General features: G+C 37.5%; 1 protein-coding gene and 1 long non-coding RNA gene across 9 annotated transcripts in view; one reads left to right on the top strand and one right to left on the bottom strand.

Annotated features, from left to right (window-relative positions):
* Positions 1–22623, top strand: part of LOC131691084 (ubiquitin-like modifier-activating enzyme atg7) — a 429670-nt gene that overhangs the window by 29256 nt on the left and 377791 nt on the right. The gene's annotated exons all lie outside the window — the stretch shown is intronic.
* LOC131691119 (uncharacterized) lies at positions 1068–8439 on the bottom strand. The gene is made up of 3 exons (XR_009305713.1): positions 8144–8439; positions 7457–7702; positions 1068–1520 (listed from the first exon to the last, which is right to left on the bottom strand). It is a non-coding gene; the product is annotated as an uncharacterized LOC131691119 (long non-coding RNA).

The raw sequence follows: 22623 nt of genomic DNA, 5'->3' as shown, positions 1-22623 counted from the left end.
ATATCGATTGCATGAAAGTCTGTATTTTATTAAATCGTTCGTGAAGAAAAAGCAATGTATATAATTGTCGTTTCATTACTTGTAGTAGTATCAATGATGGTAATCCATAAATGTTATGTTACGAAATCTTGATCTAGGCTTTATGTTATATTGTATTTTTCTTGATCGGTCGTGTTTTGCCGGAAGGATGAAACAGGGAAGAATAAATTCGTGTGCATGCCATCTGAAAAAAAATGATTCATTCAAGTATAGGCAACACTCCTGGCAACCGGTTGCCCTGAGTTGAAGTTGCATTTTTTACAAATCAAGTATTTCCGAATTAATTCAACAAACGATAAATCTATCATAAATTCTCGGCATCCGGCTGCCCAGAACAACAAATACATGATAACATCTCTGAGAGTTGCATAATCGTATCACTTATCAAGGTGAATCCAGATTTGTGTAACGCTTTACCCCATCCCACTAACAAAAACTCCTTCCCGTGGCAAACGTGGAGATGCAGAGGTATACACGGTCTCCATAACAACGTTTACCACACTAATATTCCTTTCCTTCCCCGATGACTGTAAGGACGTGGCCGGCGCCGTTATTGACATTTTAAAGAATAGAACTCTCGAGACTTGTACATTGATGGTGGATAGCTACTCCCAGGCCCCATCTGTTGATTCTCTGTGCAATTTCGCTTGTTCTGTGTTATATATTGACTTACCAGCTTTTACTCTACTTCCGTTCGGACAACGCTAAATCCGAACTCCGTTGTAACCGTGAACTAAGTTGAAACCACCTGCAGAAGCAAGCAGAGGGAAAACTTAGAGAAGACGCTCGATAAATAAAACGCACTTTATAACTTGGAGGTACAAATCGATCTGAGGCGAGATCGCCTAGATAGAACTTTTTATTCTATTTTTGCTTGCAACAGTGTTGCCAAAAACTATAATTAGTTCTATCTTTAACTGTTTCCTGGTGTATACCAGTTTCTAACAGTACACAACAGCTCTTACTCTTTTAAGAAAGTGAATTCAAAAATTTAATAACTTACAACTAACTCATTATATAACGTTTATAATCATATAGCAAATCTATTCATAGTAACATTTCAGAAATTTGTTAATTCAAAAATATAAATATTCATTTACAGCCTTTGTCGTTTTCTTTCTCTTCGAACGTCTAGGAAAATTATTAGATTGACCCATTGAGGTCTCATCACATCTTGGTCTCATTGCTATTCTCTTAGCCTGACAATTTTCGTTGAGCTTCTTTCTCTTCGAACGCCTAGGAAAGTCATTTGCTTGACCCATTGAGGTATCATCATATCTTCGTTTCATTGCTGTTCTCCTAGACTGACATTTTTCGCTGGGTTCGGGAAATCCCAGAAATTCCTGTTCTTCTTCCATACTGTTCGACAGCTTCTCTGAAGGAGCCGAAATTAAAACGTTTGGTTTCGTGTAATCCGTTTGGTCCTTTGACACTCTAATTTGATTTCGATGGGCCTCCGCCCGAACGTTTCCAATGAAAATCTGAAATATATGTTTAGAAACACGTTTTAGAAAAGTAGCTTTAAGCCATCTTACTTTGTTTTGAGGGTTATGATTTTTATACCAAATTTCGTCCCCCTCTGTCAATTTATCAATAGGATCATCGTTTTTCTTATGGAGTGTTGTCAAGATCGATTTATTTTCGTTGGTTTCTTGTGGTAACAGTAAATGTCTTTTGTAACCCAATTTAGGGTTAATTAAATCTAGCAACGTCTTTGGTTTGTATGAAAATATCTTCTCAGATGGAAAATGTCCATCACCCATCAAATTATTACTCCTGTAATTAAATAAAAACAAACTGATCTGGTCCTCTAAATTTAACTCAGACACTTCCGGTTCTAACATAAACTTTTTTAAGACATCTTTAGTAGTTCTTACTAATCTCTCCGCCTGTCCGTTACTGGATGGATTGTAAGGCGGGCTTTTGAGAACCTTGATTCCTTGCCTCTCCAAAAAGCTTACAAAAGCATGAGAGTTAAATGGTGGACCGCCGTCCGATACTAAAACATCCGGTAACCCGAATCGAGCAAAATAACTTACTAAACGTTTCAACACATTGTTACAATCCGTTCCTCTCTTCATCCAGTCCACCTCAATCCATTTGTAGAAGCTATCCACCACAAGCAGAAAAGTGTGATGTGCAAAATGGAAGAAATCTACGTGAATGCGACTGAAGGGTTTAGTTGTTGGAACCCATTTAGATTCTATTTTCGGTTTCCGGACAACTGCCATGCTGTTGCAACTGTGACATTTGTCGATAAATATCTCTATATCCTTGTTAATACCAAACCAGTAAACTGAACGTCTAGCAAGCTGCTTCATTTTGACAATTCCTATATGATTGCCATTGTTTTGGTATTACCACCCTATCTTGGTACAGTAAGCAACCTTCAACCGATTCAAGATCGTGTTGGTTTGCGAAAACGTTTGTAAAGCTTTTATCTATTTTCTTTGGCCACCAATTTTTCATAAATGATATAACATCTTGTAAAAATTTGTCATTTTCTGTTTCCTTGGCAATGTGTTTAAAATTTAATGGCATATCTTTACTGAAATTTATGCTTCTGATGAATTCTCCATCCCAAACTTTTGGAACTGATGTTTCTAGAGGGAATCTAGAGCAGAAATCTGCATTACCTATTTTATGTGATGGTCTGTATTGAATGTCGAAATCATATATTGAAAGCTCTAAAATATATCGTAATCGTGTCACATAAATAGAATTTTTTCCAGTTTTACCAAATATACCAACTAATGGTTTATGATCAGTAAAAACTTGAAACTTTTTGCCAAATAAATACTTGTGAAACTTTTTTATAGTGGTTACTAAAGCCAATGCCTCTAAATGTAGGATAGGGTACGATTTTTGTGCTGAGTTCAGTGAAAATGATGTGAAACATACAGGCTTCTCTACACCATCTATCACGTGACTCATGACTCCTCCCAGGCCATAGCCGGATGCGTCAGAAATTATCACAATTGGTTTAGTTGAATCATAGAATTCTAAAAAATTTGTTGTCAATAGTAATGTTTTACTTTCTTCAAATGCTTTGTTGCAATTTTCGTCCCAAATAAATTTAGTATCATTTTTTAATAGATTGTAAAGGTAATAAAGTTTTGTTGATAAATGTGGTATAAATTTATGATAATAATTAATCAACCCCAGAAAAGATTTGAGTTCTGTTACGTTTTTGGGTACCTTGGCCATTTTTATCGTAGAAATTTTGTCAGAACATGGTGCCAATCCTTTTTCATTGAGTATATGGCCTAAATATTTCAATTCATTCACGAAGAATTCACATTTTTCCCAATTGACTTTGATATTTGCCTTCAGCAATCTCTCCAAAACCTTATTCAGTTTTTGAGAACAATCTTCCTAATCGTTTCCTGAAATAAGTACATCATCTAAATAACAAGAAACACCTTTGATACCTTCTAAAACTTGGTCCATGACCTGCTGGAATATTGAAGCACTAGACGATGCCCCTTGTGGAAGCCTATTGTATGTATATAAACCTTTGATAGTGTTGATTACCATGAATTGTTTGGACCTTTCTGACAATTTTAATTGTGTATAAGCACCCTCTAAATCCAACAAGCAAAAAAAATTGCTACCAGCTAAATTAGCATACAAGTCTTGTGCTACTGGTAGAGGATAAGTATTTGCGATTATGTGTTTATTGATTGAAACTTTACAATCGATAACCAATCTTATTTCGTTGTTCTTTTTCATTACTACAATCACCGGTGAGGCCCACTCACTACTTTGAATTGGTGTTATAACCTTCTCTTTTTCTAGTTTTTCTAAGTAATTCAACACTTTCTCTTTTAAACGGAAAGGTACGTCATAGGCTTTTTTAAAAATTGGAATATTGTCCTTCAACACCAGGTTGGCTTCAAAACCTTTTATAGGTGTTTCTTCTGTTTAATTTCCTCTACCAATTTGTCTGTATTTTCTCCATTTATTCTATTTATTATAGCATTATTTGAGAAAGCATCTCTCCATTTGGTAAAGAATACATCCAACCATGGTCTACCCATTAGCATAAGCATAAGCATAAGCATAAGAGATCGCCCGTAGTTGCTACTCCGTTATTGACCAGAACCAAATTAGGTTGCAAAATGTTCATTGGAACAACATGCTTGGGAATAACATGATGAGCCACATTGTACAATCTATTCTGATCCCTGCATGCTGATCAATACCGACGCCGGCCACGTCCGAATGCAGATCTTCTGGGAAAGGAAGGAATGTTAGTCCGATACATGTTGCTACTAGAGACCGAGGAATCCTCTGCATCTCCACATGTATCACGGGAAGGGGACAGTTGTTAGTAAGTGTGCCAATAGCATTATCATGTAATAATTGCTCTGGGCAGCCGGCTGCCGAGAATTCGGGAAATTTATCATTTGTTGTATTAATACGATTAGCAAAATAAGCAACTTGAACTCCGGATAGCGGCTATAAGGAGCACTGCTTATATTGTTTAATAATATTCAATCACGCGACGAATTTTTCGTGGTTTCTATCGTGTCAGTGCTGATTTTACCCGGCGATCGCTTGAATAAAATGAGGAATCTTATACAGAATGTTCATCAGACTCTTCCATAGGTATCGCGGAGTTGGTGGTTTGGAAGGGAATAGGGTCTAAGATTCGCTCCAAGCAAGCGATGCGACCTGTAAAGCATAGTTTATTAGGTAGTAGTTCAGTTGGTTTTCAAGAAGTTCGCTCGAAAAATAAGATCTTGTTTAGTTTTTGGTTCTTTTAAAATCGGGGTAGCCGGCTACCGAGAGTATCCTATGTTTTCTAAACAAAAGCAATTTCACATCCACACAGCCGATCGTGGGAATATTGCCTAGAAAAGCCAATCTTATCTGCATAATGGGCCGGATCACTATTTATTGCGACAGTATTCTGACAAATTTCACTATTCCTTCTCGACGATATATTTATTGGGTTGAACACTACCGAGTGATAACACGTTATACAAAGAGTTATGATAGCTCTAGATGTTATAAATCAACGAAAGCATTTCCTATTTCTAATATCGGATTGTTTGTGAAATACACGTATACGTACGATTATATCGAACATTGATGAAAAATACAGAGGATCGTTAACCTGATGCACGGGCTTGTTACCAATAACCGAACATGAAATTAGATTCATTAAAACAGACGCGTCGAATTTTCAGTACGTATTGACTCGCGATCATCGATACTAGTCAAATTAAAGTCTTATTGGAGCTGCTTTCCGAACAACTTTTACGGTATCATTTTCTCGGCTAGATCTGTTCGCACACTCTCATTCGGCTACTATCGGTAGAAGGCTGATAGCTCCCAGTCGTCGCCGGTCTAAGGACCAAATGTCATCAAGAGACAGACTCGCGTGGAGGCATGAGATAGAATTGAAAGCTAACCAACGAAAATGACAGCAAAACGCTTATTCTTCGTGCTGACATAACTGAAGGTAATTGCCAACCGGTCCCCGATCCCTCTCGCGAATTGTAAATTCTCAAACCTTATACACGATTGAAGTCATCATTCCACTCAAATAAGGCCATGTGTTTTCCCTAAGCACATTGAATGCTATGTGGATCAGTTCTTCCGTTGGTAAAGCAAAGCCTAAACAAACATAGAAATTAGTTTGCTCAGTCCAAAGAAAAGTTGGCCGACCGGCAGAGACGTGTTCCCTTACAGCGCCATCACATCAACGAACACCCAAAATTTACATGCGACAAAATATCTGCAATCCTGAATATAAAAGAATCAAAACCTCTACTCATTTGCAATAAAATAAGAAAGTAAAAAAAACAGTTGAATATCCAAGACGGCTCATTTTCAAAGATAGCACCGCCGATGAAACACCCAATAAAAAAAATAGGTGACAAGGGACGCGGACGAAATTAGCTGAGCACCGACCGGCTGGTTTGCCACCTATTTTTCGGACGAAGAATTTTGGGGCGACACCTGGTAGTCGCTAGTCGCTGGTGAAACGCCAATTGTTTGAATATGTCATTTCTTCTTATTGCCATATTTTTTCTCTTTTCGGCATCCAACCATGGTCTACCCATTAGGGGAACAAACGAATTATCGTAATCTAATATTAGTAATTTCAAAACTCTCTTTAAACCATTTAGTTCCACAGAAACATCGGTTTCTCCCACTATTTTCAACTTTGACCCATTTACTACCATTAATTGTTTACCACATTTATTTAAAGTGTTTTTAAAATTGGATGAGTACTGTAATTTACTCATCACCGACACTGATGCTCCACAATCAATCTCCATGTCAATCAATTTCCCATCAATTTTACATTTAATTAAACAGGGGTTATTTATAGCATTAATGGACGCTACATGCATACAATCTAAAAGTTCTGTACCTGTTTCTTCTTCGCTGTCGGATTCATTCCTCATATCCGTTGACATCCTGTTCAATAGCTCACTCAAATGTCTGTCTGCGCTTGGTCCGGGTTTGAATGAATCCACCACGTTCACTGTATCTCTTTTTAAATTCCTCAAGGCAAAACATTTACTTTTGATATGACCCTTTTTTTTACAATAAGTACAGAATGCATTTGAAAAATCGGGTCGATGCCTGGTATTATACCTGTAGTTGCTATAATTGGGATTTATTTTCCCAAAATCTTCAAATCCCCGACTTTTATAACCTAAACGGCTTTTAACTGGCCCTCTCGAAGTACCTTCTCCTGGATTTCGTTTAACATTCAGTCTAACAGCATTAGTAAGTTTACGTAAGGCATTTATAGCAGGACTATTAGTGGGATTATTCAAAGTGGAATCTAAAGCTCTGGAATTTGTAGCTGCTATCACCCATGTGGCTATTATTTTCTCAGCAGAGTCGAGAGTGAGGTTATCCTCATTTAAGAGTCTTTGCTGTAAGGCTTTATCCTTTAATCCAGCAACTACTCTGTCTCGAATCGCTGCTTGCTTGTGATCCCCAAAAGTACAAAACTCTGCCTGGAGTTTAACCGCTAATATAAAATCTTCTATTGTCTCATCTAACTGCTGTATTCTCTGATGAAATTTGAATCGTTGAATTAAATCTGATTCAACTTTATCAAATCTTAGCTTTAATTTAGCTACTATTTCGCTATAAGGGGCGTCGATTAATTTTCCATTTGGAAATAAAAGCTTTAATTCAGCGAAAATAATGAGACCACCTAATGTGACGAAATGTGCTTTCTTGGATTCCTCGGTAACTTTATTCATTATAAAATAATATCCAAGCCTCTCTTCCCAATCCGAGAAAGATGTACCTTTACGGTACGGCTCTATTGTCGTAACCATATTAGCCATCTTAAATTTACAGGAAATGAAAAATTATATCAGAATGTGGCACTAATATGGTTAAACGATTTTATGAGAGTAAAAGGATGAAAACGACTCACCGATTCCTTTTGTAAAGCTCACCCGATTCGACCCTCGCCGATTAACTTTGTCGCAACCTTCGACCTTTATCGGTTCAACTCTAGTCGGGATACTCGGCCTTTGCTGCTCAGCTCCAAGCCCTTTGCCGGAACGTGACCTTCGTCAGAAATGTCCTCCTTCGACGTGATGATCCTTTGCCGGTTTCCGTGTCCACAGAACAGATAATATCCTGCCGTTAACTAGTGAATTCACCTCACGGTTTGTTCCTTGTCCACAATTCAAAAGAAAAACAAAATGTCATTAGTATTAATTCTGGACACGTTTTCAATTGTCTAAGTAGAACAATGTGTTAATTGTTTTAGTGGAAATGTATTATCTTACACAATATACGCCACGCTTTTCAAACAAAATGACTGCCAATGCATAAATGTGCACGTCTGTTCAAAGATAAAATAATTTATGCACTTTTTTATAATTGAAAACCACTATTACACACTTTACCCTAGTATGTACCAATTACCACTCAACAAGCGAAAAACAAACAAAAGAATTTATCGTCTTTTATAGCACCCGTCTAACCAGCAATGGCTGAATTTCTGTGGGAATAAAGAGCTATGCAAAGCACGCCGCGAATGAAAACAAAAAAAACCCTTTTATTGGGCTCTACTTATTTTTCCTCGTCGCCAAATTGTTATATATTGACTTACCAGCTTTTACTCTACTTCCGTTCGGACAACGCTAAATCCGAACTCCGTTGTAACCGTGAACTAAGTTGAAACCACCGGCAGAAGCAAGCAGAGGGAAAACTTAGAGAAGACGCTCGATAAATAAAACGCACTTTATAACTTGGAGGTACAAATCGATCTGAGGCGAGATCGCCTAGATAGAACTTTTTATTCTATTTTTGCTTGCAACAGTGTTGCCAAAAACTATAATTAGTTCTATCTTTAACTGTTTCCTGGTGTATACCAGTTTCTAACAGTACACAACATTCTGGTCAATCACGGAGTAGCAACTACGAATTGTGCGGTCATCATGCTCATGCTCATGCTCATGCTCATGCTCATGCTCATGCTCATATGCTCGCAATAATATTAAATAATTATTTTAAACAAAATAATCTCGCCGATTCGTATGCATTATATGCAGCTGTCATTTTTGCCTGCCCAACGGCTCACCAATACATATGCGCTCTGCAAGAGCCCTATAGCTTGTCGGTCGGATTTTTTTATGATGGAACCTGACCAACCGGTATAGACTTATCCAGATGCATTGGTACTGTGCCGTTTTGACGTTTCGATTGGGAGGAAAATAAACCACTCCTGGGCTTAAGGGGAGGGCGGTAGTATAAAATTGCGAGATCTTGGTGTGTGTCGATATCTACACAGTACGTCTCCTGAATAAGTTTTACGGCGACACAGAGCATTTCAACACCATTATAAATACTTCAGGTGAGCTATTTTGAATGTTTCAATTGGCTGAGTTTTACATATGTCAGCTGGAGGAAATCAAAACCCCAATTAGTGTGTGTGAAAGGAATCGCATAGAACTCTACAGCGACAAGGTCTATCCCAAAAAAGTTTAGGCAGACTTCAATTGGACAAAAAATGATTAGAACGGGAATTTGAAAAATATTTAATCGTCTTGTATTGTTGGACATACAAAACGGCGATGAACACGGTATGGATTTTAGTTGCATTTCTCGCTCACTTGTTTATGTACTTTCTCACATTTACAGTTAAGTGGCAACATTCCTCCCACAGCTTCGACAGGTGCGGTTTCTGCGCTGGTCTATGTAGAGCACTCTTTCGGCGCGTGCTTGCCGTTACGGAAGAACGAAAGGAACAAATCAGGTGCACCCTAACGATGCCAAATTTCTCCATTGCCTCGCTAGTGCAATCTAACTACATTACATGTTACAAACGCCACCGAACAATCATACAGCAGCTAATTATTTCCAAAAGCTGCTTTCAGATTCGGCCTAGCGCGGGAAAAGTTGACATCAAAGTAGAACCAGAGTTAGTACACGAGGACGCGGACGATGAGCGATCAGATATCGAAAACGCAGTGGAGGATGCTGATCAATTAAACATTTTCCTTTGGAACTAAAAACCAACCAAAATGCGCATCAAGGGAGAGAATGGGAAGGTTTACGTTATTAGGGGGTTGGGAGAGGAAAAAGTTGAAATGGGCGAAGTGCAGAGCGTTTTCGTCGATTTATGGATCCGGATCGCAAGATGAAACAAAGTAGTTCGAAGGGAGAAAAGGGATCTGATGGTTTGCCGCTAAAGAAGGATCGTTCATTACCTATTCGGAACCGATGTCCATATTGTAATAAAGAGTTTGCGGACAAGTACCTGATGACGACGCACATTCGATGGCACACGAGTAGGTTAAGGTTTTACTTATTTTCTTTTCTGTAAATTTCAATTATATACTGTTTATTGTTACAGGTGAAAAGCCCTTCAAATGTGTCCCCACTGTTCGAAAACATTCACTCAATCGATTACGCTGAAGATACACGTCAGGTTGCACACCCGGGAAAACTCCGTACGTGTGCGAATACTGCGACCAAGGGTTCACTAAATCATACAATCTGACGGTGCACCTGCGAACCCAACACAACCAGATAATGGTATAAGACGCGAAGTCGACGTGCTGCCCGAGCACAAATGTCGAGTATGTAGCACCGATCGGTGAAAAGTTTTCGGCTACACGAGAAGTTGCATGCCACTGGGAAACTAATCGATTGTCGCGATTGTGGTAAAAAGTATAACACATATGTGGCCAAATGCAAGGCTTCTAATACCGACGTGAAGGAAAAGATGTACTCATGTAAAATCTGCAGCCAAACATTCAAGCATCAGCAAAGCGAGGTGTACTACATGAGCAGCAAAAACAAACACAAACGGTTCGACAGAGGTTTTGAGAGATCTGGAGACGGACGAAGGAGAGGCGATTTGCCGAAGCTAAAATAACTTTCTCGTTCCCAAATTGTTAAAGCTACCAAGCACAACACCGGGCAACTTGAGTAATTTGTCCTGAGCATGTTTTTGGGAAGTGGTGAGGATAGTGTACGCGTTTATTGGGTAGTATTTGGCGCACCAACATTAGTAGCGTAAATATCCAGCGCCAGACGCAGGTTCCGTTTGATGGATTCGATGGAATCGCTATCGACAGACTCTTCGTCATCTGGACTTCCATGAACTCATTCAGTACTTTATGATAAAATATCAATAGTCAATACAGGCTGCGGTCCGACCAGGATGTAGAATTCAACTAGATACATTCGATAATAATACCACGCAAGACTGGCAGTATACTCAACTGCTGTATGCTTTTCAAGAGCAGCTGATTCTTGGTGAACTATCGGAAAGGATTCAAAAGAAATGGCATTTGCTTACATTTCAGCATGTATCAAACAATTGAATTCAAATAATTTGTTCCTTTCCGATTTATTTGAGGTATGATTTTCCTGGAAAGACAAATACCAACAAAATCAAAATAGCGCCGAATTTTTTGCCTTTCTCATATAGAAAGGTTATGCAATCACTCTGAAAAACGTCAACCTAATCCCGGCCCGGAGGGCCGAGTGTCATATCCCATTCGACTCAGTTCGTCGAGATCGGAAAAAGTCTGTATGTGTGTATGTATGTGTGTGTGTATGTGTGTGTATGTGTGTGTGTATGTGTGTGTGTATGTATGTGCGTATGTGTCAAATAATTTTTCTCATTTTTCTCAGAGATGGCTGGACCGATTTGCCCAAACTTAGTCTCAAATGAAAGGTGCAACCTTCCCATCGGCTGCTATTGAATTTTGGATCGATCGGAATTCTAGTTCCGGAATTACGGGTTTCAGAGTGCGGCCACACAGAAATTTCTCATAGTTTTTATTAAAAACTATAGGAAAAATTAAAAATAGAATTTTTATTTTTGATGCTAAATGTATTCAAGGTGCATAAAACGTCGAGATTTGATGCAAACACGAAAAAAATTTGACGAAGATTCACTTTTTTGGATTTTGCACATTTTTGCCTTTCTCATATAGAAAGGTTATGCAATCACTCTGAAAAACGTCAACCTAATCCCGGCCCGGAGGGCAGAGTGTCATATCCCATTCGACTCAGTTCGTCGAGATCGGAAAAAGTCTGTATGTGTGTGTGTATGTGTGTATGTATGTGTGTGTGTATGTATGTGCGTATGTGTCAAATAATGTCACTCATTTTTCTCAGAGATGGCTTGACCGATTTGCCCAAACTTAGTCTCAAATGAAAGGTGCAACCTTCCCATCGGCTGCTATTGAATTTTGGATCGATCGGAATTCTAGTTCCGGAATTACGGGTTTCAGAGTGCGGCCACACAGAAATTTCTCATAGTTTTTATTAAAAACTATAGGAAAAATTAAAAATAGAATTTTTATTTTTGATGCTAAATGTATTCAAGGTGCATAAAACGTCGAGATTTGATGCAAACACGAAAAAAATTTGACGAAGATTCACTTTTTTGGATTTTGCACATTTTTGCCTTTCTCATATAGAAAGGTTATGCAATCACTCTGAAAAATGTCAACGTAATCCCGGCCCGGAGGGCCGAGTGTCATATCCCATTCGACTCAGTTCGTCGAGATCGGAAAAAGTCTGTATGTGTGTGTATGTGTGTATGTATGTGTGTGTATGTGTGTGTGTATGTATGTGCGTATGTGTCAAATAATTTCACTCATTTTTCTCAGAGATGGCTGGACCGATTTGCTCAAACTTAGTCTCAAATGAAAGGTGCAACCTTCCCATCGGCTGCTATTGAATTTTGGATCGATCGGAATTCTAGTTCCGGAATTACGGGTTTCAGAGTGCGGCCACACAGAAATTTCTCATAAAAACTATAGGAAAAATTAAAAATAGAATTTTTATTTTTGATGCTAAATGTATTCAAGGTGCATAAAACGTCGAGATTTGATGCAAACACGAAAAAAATTTGACGAAGATTCTTTTTTGGATTTTGCACATTTTTGCCTTTCTCATATAGGAAGGTTATGCAATCACTCTGAAAAACGTTAACCTAAACCCGGCCCGGAGGGCCGAGTGTCATATCCTATTCGACTCAGTTCGTCGAGATCGGAAAAAGTCTGTATGTGTGTGTGTATGTGTGTATGTATGTGTGTGTGTATGTGTGTGTGTGTATGTGTGTGTGTGTATGTGTGTGTGTGTATGTGTGGCCAAATTTTTTTTTCGACTCGCGTAAGGTTTCTGGATTTTAACAGGGTCGTAGTTGATGGTTTACGGAGAGGGGTTACACCCCCCTCTACTGTTCACTCCCCTCCTTTAAAAGTCTCCTTAAATCTCCCCTCAGACCACCACCTCATACCCTTCCCTTTCAACGCCATCATCTTTAAACCACCACTATATTACAAAGCATACCAATTTAAGCTGGGGAGTCGTTCGTTCATGGGACTTTTGCCCTCCTCACATACCCATCCCCGCATGACAAAATGAGTTAGCAAGCAGATAACATTGATCTAATGCTGATTAGGCTAATGGAGTATGATATTTTTTTGTTTCAAGTGTTTCACCGTCGACACGTAGCTCATCAAGTTCGTGGCTGGCATGCCATTGTGTATAAGTGCAAAGTGTACTAAGAATGTAATGGACATTTCCACAATTATGTTGAACATAAAAAGCCTCCGTGCCATAGTTTAGAGAAATGAGAAAGGCACAATTGCACCGCTAGGTGGATTAAAACAGGTTTTTTAACGTGTCGAATGAATTATTTAAAGTCACGTAAATAAAACAATCAATCAACCGAATTTCAAACCTTAACTTTTTTTCGTTTTGGCAACAAATTCTGTCAAAACAAATCAGTTTCGCGTACGGCGTACTTTGCTATCCTGAATAAGCAAAGCACGTTTGTCAAACTTTTCCATCAACAAGTTTGACAAATTTCTCCATTAACAAGTTTGACAAACTTCTCCATCGACAAGTTTGATAAACTGCAGCGTTACGCTGTTTGAAGTTTTGACAAACTGGTCAGTACCAGTGTTGTCATAATCATAATCAAAAAATTAAAAATCAATGATCACCGTCGAAAAAAATCATCGATGATAATCGTTTTCATTATTACCACCTGACATCACAAACCTTATAACTTGATATACAGAGAGTGATATTGATCTAGTATTCTCGTTTTCAATTTTATGTGCCCGTTGTCACCCATTACTGTTCACGCTACGGTAACCAAAATAAAATCATCACGTGATTGCTACACATTTGAGTAGAAGAAATTTTATTGAAAAATCGTGAACAATTTTTCTCAGCGTTGGATGATGTCTCTGGCTAAACGCTCTCATCATATTCTGTAGGCTCTATTAGTAGAACACACAGCTAATGGCATTTTCGTTTTTGACAATGCACTACACTGGTGTAGTCGGTGTTACACTCACTCAAACTCCCTAACAGCAGAGAAACCGTGGAAAGTTTCCGGGTTTCTAGTGTTTTGGCGGCTTCGGTGATCACGATGTAAGCCCTGTTGGGCTGCTGGTCAACCAAAATCCTAACACTCAAATATGTTTAATAGTATAGGGACATATACTATTTGTACTAATAATATTAAATAAATATTTTGGTTCGCAGCATACGAGAACATTTTCCCCCTAAACAAATGTGTTGGGCCCTAATCAACTTCTCGCATCTCCCGTTATATTCAGCTCTAGTTGTTCAATCGCAGCTACTGCAAAATGGCAAACCTAATTGATATAGCAGTTTATGCCCATAATAAAATAATTAATATCATCACACATCATTGATAAATGGTGAGATTGATTTTCTCTTTAGTTGATTTTATGAGTGCATGTGAAAGAAAAATTTATCACGATGATGAGATCGAAGAAGGCGTAATGGATTTCACATTTTCATTGCATTGCTAAACTCATCCGTGATTTTGCCGATAATAAATATCGATTAAGTAATTTTATGCGTTACCGATTTTTGATTTTTTGATAGTTTCCCAACACTGGTCAGTACACTATTTGACAAATAGACAAATAATCGCTTTGACAAACACGAATGAAAAATTTTACAACCTGTGTTTGATCAAATATTTGAAGAGCCAGTACACAGCAGTTCAAATTTATTTCACGAAAGATGTCAAATATTTGACGTTATTACAAACGGTGTACTGGTAGCTTAAGTGACATTGAGCTCGAACTGAGAAAAACGAGGTTGAAGTTTCATGGACCTAAAACAAATTCCTATTAGAGAACAAATATGTTTTGATGGAACAATTATGCCAATATAGTCTAAGGACTATGCTCTTTAGGTAAATAATACTAAAAACATGAAATGTTTAGTGCTAATGTAGTTTTAAGCGCTTTAGAATGATGCGTCCTTTTGAAAATTATAGGACCTTTCACATAGGTCTTTATTTCGGGCCTAAGAATCATACGACGCTGCACATATGGCATTTTTCAGCAAAGGTAGCTCTTACGACGAATATTGAATTTCTTCAAAGTTTTCGACAAAATGAGCACCGGAATACGAATGTTCTTCATTACTATGGTAAATAGCAGAGGTGGGTAGGAAAACCAACCGGTACGTACATTCACTGGTATGGTTACCAAAATCTCAACACGTGTAAACGAGTGATGCACATCGTATTCGGTTTGGATTTCGTTCACACGGTAAACGAAAGAAAAACCTCCATCGAGTCTCAGTTTATAAAACCAAACCGAGCCACTCAGCACCGTTTACATTGTAAGTAGGCGTTTACCCACTACTCGGGTTCTTCTTTGCCCGGCGTACCCTTCTTTTCAGGGCGGCCTAGGTGCTTCTACAGAATTTTCGTTTCAAAACAAAAGTAAACAAACAAATAAACTAAATTTACCAACATTTATTTGCTGCGTCCACTCTCCCTGCACTGCTCTACACGCTGATAATTAATCGGCTGCTGCTGGCGACGTGCGGTATCTTCCGGCCGGCCGGGTCAACAACGGCCGCGTTCTCCTTCGGTCGTATCTTCGTTGGCTGCTCCGGCAGCGGTCCTTGTCTTTTAGCTAGGGAGGTGAGCTTGGCTCCTTTGTTGGAACCTCCCTAGCGACGGTGGTGATGAATCACCGGATTCTTTACTCCCCGCAAAGAATCCCGGAAGACACCGCAGTGTTCTTCCCAGGGGGAGCCGTTGTCCACCCTGCTTCACCCTCCTTGGCTATTAGCTGGGAAGGAGAGCAAAGCTCGTTTGGCTTATGCTTCCCAGCGAGGGCGGATTGGTGCGTCTGGATCTTTTGCGGTTAGCCGGGGAAGCGAAAATTCCTTGATGATTAGCTTCCCCCGACGGCGATCCAGCACCACAAAATAAACAAGCACCCAAACCAAGGGCCGGCACTTTACGACGGATAACTTTCCGTCACACACGCGCACTTCGCACTACGGCTATTGTGACTGGAAACTCCCGAACTGGTGTAACGGGGACGTCTGTATTTTACCGTGGTCTGTCACTATCTATCTTCTCGATGGCCGCCTTCCTCACTCGACCGAAAACAAACACCAAAAAAACGCACTGCCGCATAGCTGTCATCGCTATAGCACAGCATAGTCAGACCACTTTTGCAGCGAAAGGAGAGCGATAACCTAACTAAACCCTATGTTATTTATTTACAAATACACAACAAAAATTACTACACCTATCTGGACTAATGACAACGTTCATGGACTATTATTTAAACGAAATTTACATTAAAAACATGAACGAGCATAATGAACAGCGGTTAGTTATGTTGCAATAACAATACACTAGAGTACGCACAAATAGGTATATTTTCATCCAGTGCTAAATTGTTACCCTGACGGGTTACAACATGTGTGTACGAATTCCAACTTGTGTTGATGTATTTCTATACACGGTGCTTCGGTTGAAAGAAGAAGCAGTGAATTCGTCTGCAGTGCTGCCGAATAGACAACTGAATTGAGTTCAATTAGTTGTTGAGAGTCATTGGGGTAATATCGAAATGGTTCTAAGCTGGGAGGGAGAAACAGACACTACGCACGAAGTGTAAATAATAGCACTTGTCAAGAAGCAAGACATCCAAAATCTATCAAGGTTTGCGACGCATAAATGAGCAAATTTCTTTTTGCGTGTCATTGATGCAAGCGTGTTACCGGCACATGACTTCAATCGTGTGATGGAAAGGAGCTTGGGACAGTATAAAATCAGTGAGTTTTTTTCCGGGTGCTTTACATTGATTTGAAGATAAAGTCAGACGACAGTTTGCTTCCAGTACTCGAGTGAAAAGGGACAAATTTCGGAACGATGTGTCTAATCTTCTATTTTAAAAACAGGATTTTTGTACCGTTCTTCTTCATTCTACCACGGTTTCCTAATAAATTTCTTACATTGATTATTAAAAACCGATACAATATTAAATTCAATCTGAAAAATAGAATTTAATTTTATAAAAATTTAACTAACAGAATCCTTGAATAAGGAAACTCTCCGGTAGAGGCCTGTTTATCTGATTTGTGAAATGTTGACCAATGCATAGGTATTTGATAGATAGATAGGTACGGCTGCAGCCTTGGAATGTAAATATCCACACAATGAAATAACCGAAAAAACGTTTGATATAACATGTTTTCGTTTTTATATTTGCCCTTTATTTACTACTGAAAAATATTGCCAACCTAAATAAAGTACAGAAAACTGTTTCCACCTTTCTTTTTACATCCTCCAACAATTTGAACCGTCGAACTGTCAAATTTAGCCAAGGTTATTTTGCAAATAACTTTCGAAGTGTAAGATTTTAACTAATAGATAGAAATGGAATTTTTTCATGATTCGGATCATCAGATTAAGCTGCATGAGCACCCGAACATTAAAAATATTATGTCGATGTCAAACTTCATGTCGAAGTAATAATGCCAATTTTTTTCGAAACTTTCTGTATATTTATTAGCATGCATCTAAGCGAAGACTCCATATCAAGAAGACTGATATCTCTTTCCTTCCCCCATACAAACGAGAAGCGACAGAGGTTACAGCGCCTCTATTGGAAGAAGGGAGGAAGCTTTACGTAAAAATGTATATGTGTGTGTGCATCACTATGGAAAGTACCACCTTTACCCGCAAGTGGAGTTGCTGTTACTGTCTCCGGATTCTGGACAGAGTTGCCAGTCTTCTTGATATGGAGTCTTCGATCTAAGGCTACGTTGATGATTTTCATTTTCTCAGCATACTCTCAAAAGAAACTTTAAACTGGAGAACCGTCAAATCTGACTAGCAAGGCGTCACTCATTCTAAAATTGTTAAATAAGTCACAAATGTTTAAAACTTTCTTCGCACGATTTACACCATTATTATTTGTCTTTACTATAGATATGAAAATAGCTTTTATCACATGTTTTAAATAGAAAGATGATATAAACTATTTTAAACCAAAAAGTATTTTTGAATTACCAAAAAACGTGCACGTCACAGCATATTTTTTGATTCTATATTCCCATTTCTTGGAGTAGAGAACATTTACAGCGTCGTCTCATTTCCATAACTGGTTCGCATAAAATATATTTTAGGTGTAGTTCATTGAGCTTGCAGGCGACGATACAGATAAATTACATAATTCAAACACCATAAAGACTTATTAAGATTTATAAAGATTCAAGTGAAAAAGACGCTTTTGTTGAATCCCCCTCCAGTTGTTTTTTATAGTGACCATTTCCTCTTTATGTTCATAAACTGTCGTTCTGTCTGGTATTTTGATTAATTCATTAAAATGTAAATATTATTTGAAATTTTCATATAAAATTAGCGTTTCTTTTACATTATAGCAAGATCGCAATATTGTCTTAAAACGATGCTCGAAACTTTTGAACGCATCTAAATTATTATTCATCATTGAAATTGAAATACATAGAAATACAATTTATTTGATAATGGCAGCACGGATTACCGAAAAATTCATCTGAGTAATTTGAAAATGGCATTAAAATCACAGAAAAACTTTAATAATATTTACTGCTACACCCAATCTAGACAAAAAATCAAGGAAACTCATCGTTCGGAAACATTTTCTAGCAAGCATATGATAACAATACTCTCATTTCCTCGATGAACACTTTTTTGTGGCTCGGAGTGACAGTTTCGTTCTGGCTGGCTATGACATTCACATTTATTGAGTCTGTTTCTCCCTCCCAGGTTCTGAGCAGTTAAAAGTTCAACAATTGATGTTTGTTTCAATGCTGAACCATGAAATGTAGATATGTTTGATTTGGCAAAGTTGTCTAGAGGTATGCTCTAGACAACGTTGCCAAATCAAACATATTGATTTATTGATATTAATGTCAAAATGTTTAAATTGAAATAAAAGAAAACAATGAAATCAGCGATGTCAATAAAATAACAAAAACAATAAAATCAATTAAATTAATGAAATCAAATAAACATGACTTGAATCACTTGAAACTTCACACTCAATGCATTCAAAGTGGCCTGTATTTATATCGCCAATAGTCGTATCAATGAGATCTAATCCACGTCTGGTTGCGCTGTTTAGGCGATTCTCGAATAATCTCGAGCACATACTCGCATTTTGTGTACATATATCCTTGTTATTACTGCTACGGCGCATCGTATTGATGCATCTTTCCTTGCACAGAGGCAATTGCGTGTATGTGTGTGTTATTCACATATGGTAAGCATTTCAGACGCAAGTGGGGGGAAACTCACTTAGGTCCTTAAAGCTACCAGTACACTGTTTGTAATAATGTCAAATATTTGACATCTTTCGCGAAATAAATTTGAACTGCTGTGTACTGGGGGTGGCATTACGCATCTCGATTCGATCAAAATTCTATCGACTCGACCATGTTTCGCATTATGTATTTCGAACCGAGCTCGAAAGTAAATTTTCGTTCGAGTGCGCTCGAAGAAGTACTAGATTATCGAGAAGTGTTGGCATTATGGAACCATAACAATCGAACTCGAAAGCGACTCGAGTCGAACGTATTTGCTCGATCGTTTGATTGCTGTCGACTGTCGTTCGAGATTATGATTTGAGTTTTTATTTCATGTCATTCTTTAAATTGGTTAACAATCGGAATACTTAGAGGATATAAAATTACCAAAAGGTGTAACAAGCTCCCATGTACTTTGAGCTACTTTATGTTATTTCTATTTTCACCATCAGGAACATACTTTTTGTTGGATAAAGTATTACTAAATATTGATGATAAATTATCCTACACTAAGTAATAATAAAAAAGTGTTAAAACAAATCCATGGAGCAAAGAGAAGGCACCTTGACTTGTCTAATCGCTATTAGATAGATGTATAAAATCACATTCATTTTTGATTTCACAGTGGTGATTTAAACAATTTTATATTCTAATTGATTCATTTGTTCCCGACTATACCTCAATTGTTTTGAATATCACAATATAGCCAAATACAAATTAAATACGCCGAGGTCCCATACAAAAGGGTCATCATTTTTGAGACATTGAAAACTAGATTTAAAGAACCCTATGCATGAATATTGCTTAATAAGTAACAAATACGGAAAAATAAAATGAAATAGCAACGCGATGCGATCAAAGTATGGTGTGCTTAGATCGGTTTTGTTGACATTTTTTTGTTTTTTTCCGTATTTTTTTCCATGGGATGCAAACTGCCGGCATCTGGGATGGATTGGTCAGGCTCGGTCAAACGAGGTAAGGTAACGTATAAGTGAACGGCCTGGAGGATCGTGACGGATTAGTGTTTTTTTAAATCACTCATAAAAATTAAGTAAGTCTGGAGGATATTTTGTTATCAGTTCATTTTCATTGAGATTCTCTGGATTTTTCTCACATTATATATAAATAGATAAAATGTGCACGAATCACATTCACACGATTTCTGTTCATCGATGGGTATAGGCACGTAGCCAGAGGGGGGGCTAGGGGGCTAAAGCTCCTCCCGAAATTTTTCAAAAATGAATTTTAAAAACCGGCAACTTTTAACAAAATTTGTTGCTCATTTGGCATGAACAAATTATTGAGAAAAAGTTGAAGAAGGCTATTTCGAAACAACCAAAGGCAATGGTCATGAAAATCAGTGTGCTTTATGCTTTTGCTCGAGCCAGTGCGAAGCGAACGACAAAAATAGTACCTTTTATATGGTGTCACGGTGTTCCTAAAACCGTTATTAACTAAAAAAAAAGACCATAAATTTGGCATACGGCATTCGAAAGATACAGTACCCAAGCATCTTCTCAGTGAATTTCAAAATGATCCATCGAGGGATTCGAGAGATATGGCGATTTGAAGTTTTATGATACGTTTCATAAGGTTACCAGCAAACACCCACGGGTTTGGTCCAATCTCTATAAACAAAAAAATTTGTCTGCTTATTTAGTACATGGCATTCGAAAGATATAGTAATCAAGTATATCCCTTGCAAGTTTGGAAATATTTCATTGACGGAATCGAAAGTTATAACGGTTTGGATGTGGTTTGCGGTCATAGATGGGTTTTCTACCAGACTTCAAGCGTGAATCCATGTTTGTCCATTGACTATTTAGATCGTTTATACGTGTCGCGATTTTTAAAGGAAACCCTTGCGATTTAATTACATAAATATAATGTACAAATGGTGTTATTTATATGGTGCACTGAAAAAATATGAAAATAGGGTTGTCTACCAAACGTTAAATATAATGTGCAAATTAAAACAAATAGATGAAAGTTGGAATGTTTACTTCAAAAGGCCATATCTCAATGGTATGTTGACTGATTCTAATTATTTTTTCATTATTGAACAGGTACTCGTTTCATCGTTAATTTTCATCAAGAAGAATATAAAATAGAGTTGTCTACATAAATAAATAGACAATATAATTGGTCTCAACTATATGTATTATAATTATTTAGTGATTATTTTTGTATTAAAAATAGCGGCCTATCAATTTTTATATACTAGTTGATAGCAATTGCTGTTTACTACAAATTATGGATATATGAAATGTTAAAACTAACACAGTCATGATTCGCTGGTCGCTCAATTTTTAACAGGAGCCGCTTTTTAGTTGGACCTCCGCTAGTTGGTCCATTGTCGACATCTGAATGTCAAATTCTCATGTTAAATTCAATTCGACAATAAAACTGACAATAGTTAGAGATATGAGCAGATGAACTTGTACTAATAACATCCCCTTTGATCCTCCTACTAATAACATCCCCCAGTTTTAACATCTGTCAATCCAACTAGCGAATCACGATTGTGCAAAATTTCCAACAAAAACCGTATCATAACATAAATTGATCTGAATCAGCAAATACCTTCATATTTTTGAATATATGTATTGAATTTATGGTTTTATTTTTCCATGATTTGTAGTTTGCGTCCGTTGCATTCAACTAATGTATAGAAATTGATAGGTCGTCGGTTTGAATATAAAGATGTTTACTAAATAGTGATAATACATATAGTTGAGGATAATTAAGTTGTCTATTGTTTGAAGTAGCCAACTCTATTTTATATTCTTCTTGATGAAAATTAACTATGAAACGTCTACCTGTTCAATAATGAAAAAATAATTAGAATCAGTCAACATACCATTGAAATATGGCCTTTTGAAGTAAACATTCCAACTTTCATCTATTTTTTTAAATTACACATTATATTTAACGTTTGGTAGACAACCCTATTTTCATATTTTTTCAGTGCACCATATTAATAACACCATTTGTACATAATATTTATGTAAGAATATGGTAAGGGTTTCCTTTAAAAATCGCGACACGTATAAACGATCTAAATAGTCAATGCACAAACATGGATTCTCGCTTGAAGTCTGGTAGAAAACCCATCTATGACCGCATACCACATCCAAACCGTTATAACTTTCGATTCCGTCAATGAAATATTTCCAAACTTGCAGGGGATATACTTGATTACTATATCTTTTGAATGCCATGTACTAAATAAGTAGACAAATATTTTTTTGTTCATAGAGATTGGACCAAACCCGTGGGTGTTTGTTGGTAGCCTTTTGAAACATATCATAAAACTTCAAATCGCCATATCTCTCGAATCCCTCGATGGATTATTTTGAAATTCACTGAGAAGATGCTTGGATACTGTATCTGTCGAATGCCGTATGCCAAATTTATGGTCATTTTTTTTAGTTAATAACGGTTTTAGGAACACCGTGCGTGTACCTTGTCTGA

Source organism: Topomyia yanbarensis, chromosome 3 (assembly GCF_030247195.1).
Source record: "Topomyia yanbarensis strain Yona2022 chromosome 3, ASM3024719v1, whole genome shotgun sequence".
Lineage (NCBI taxonomy): Eukaryota > Metazoa > Arthropoda > Insecta > Diptera > Culicidae > Topomyia > Topomyia yanbarensis.
This window is presented reverse-complemented; position numbering and strand designations above follow the sequence as displayed.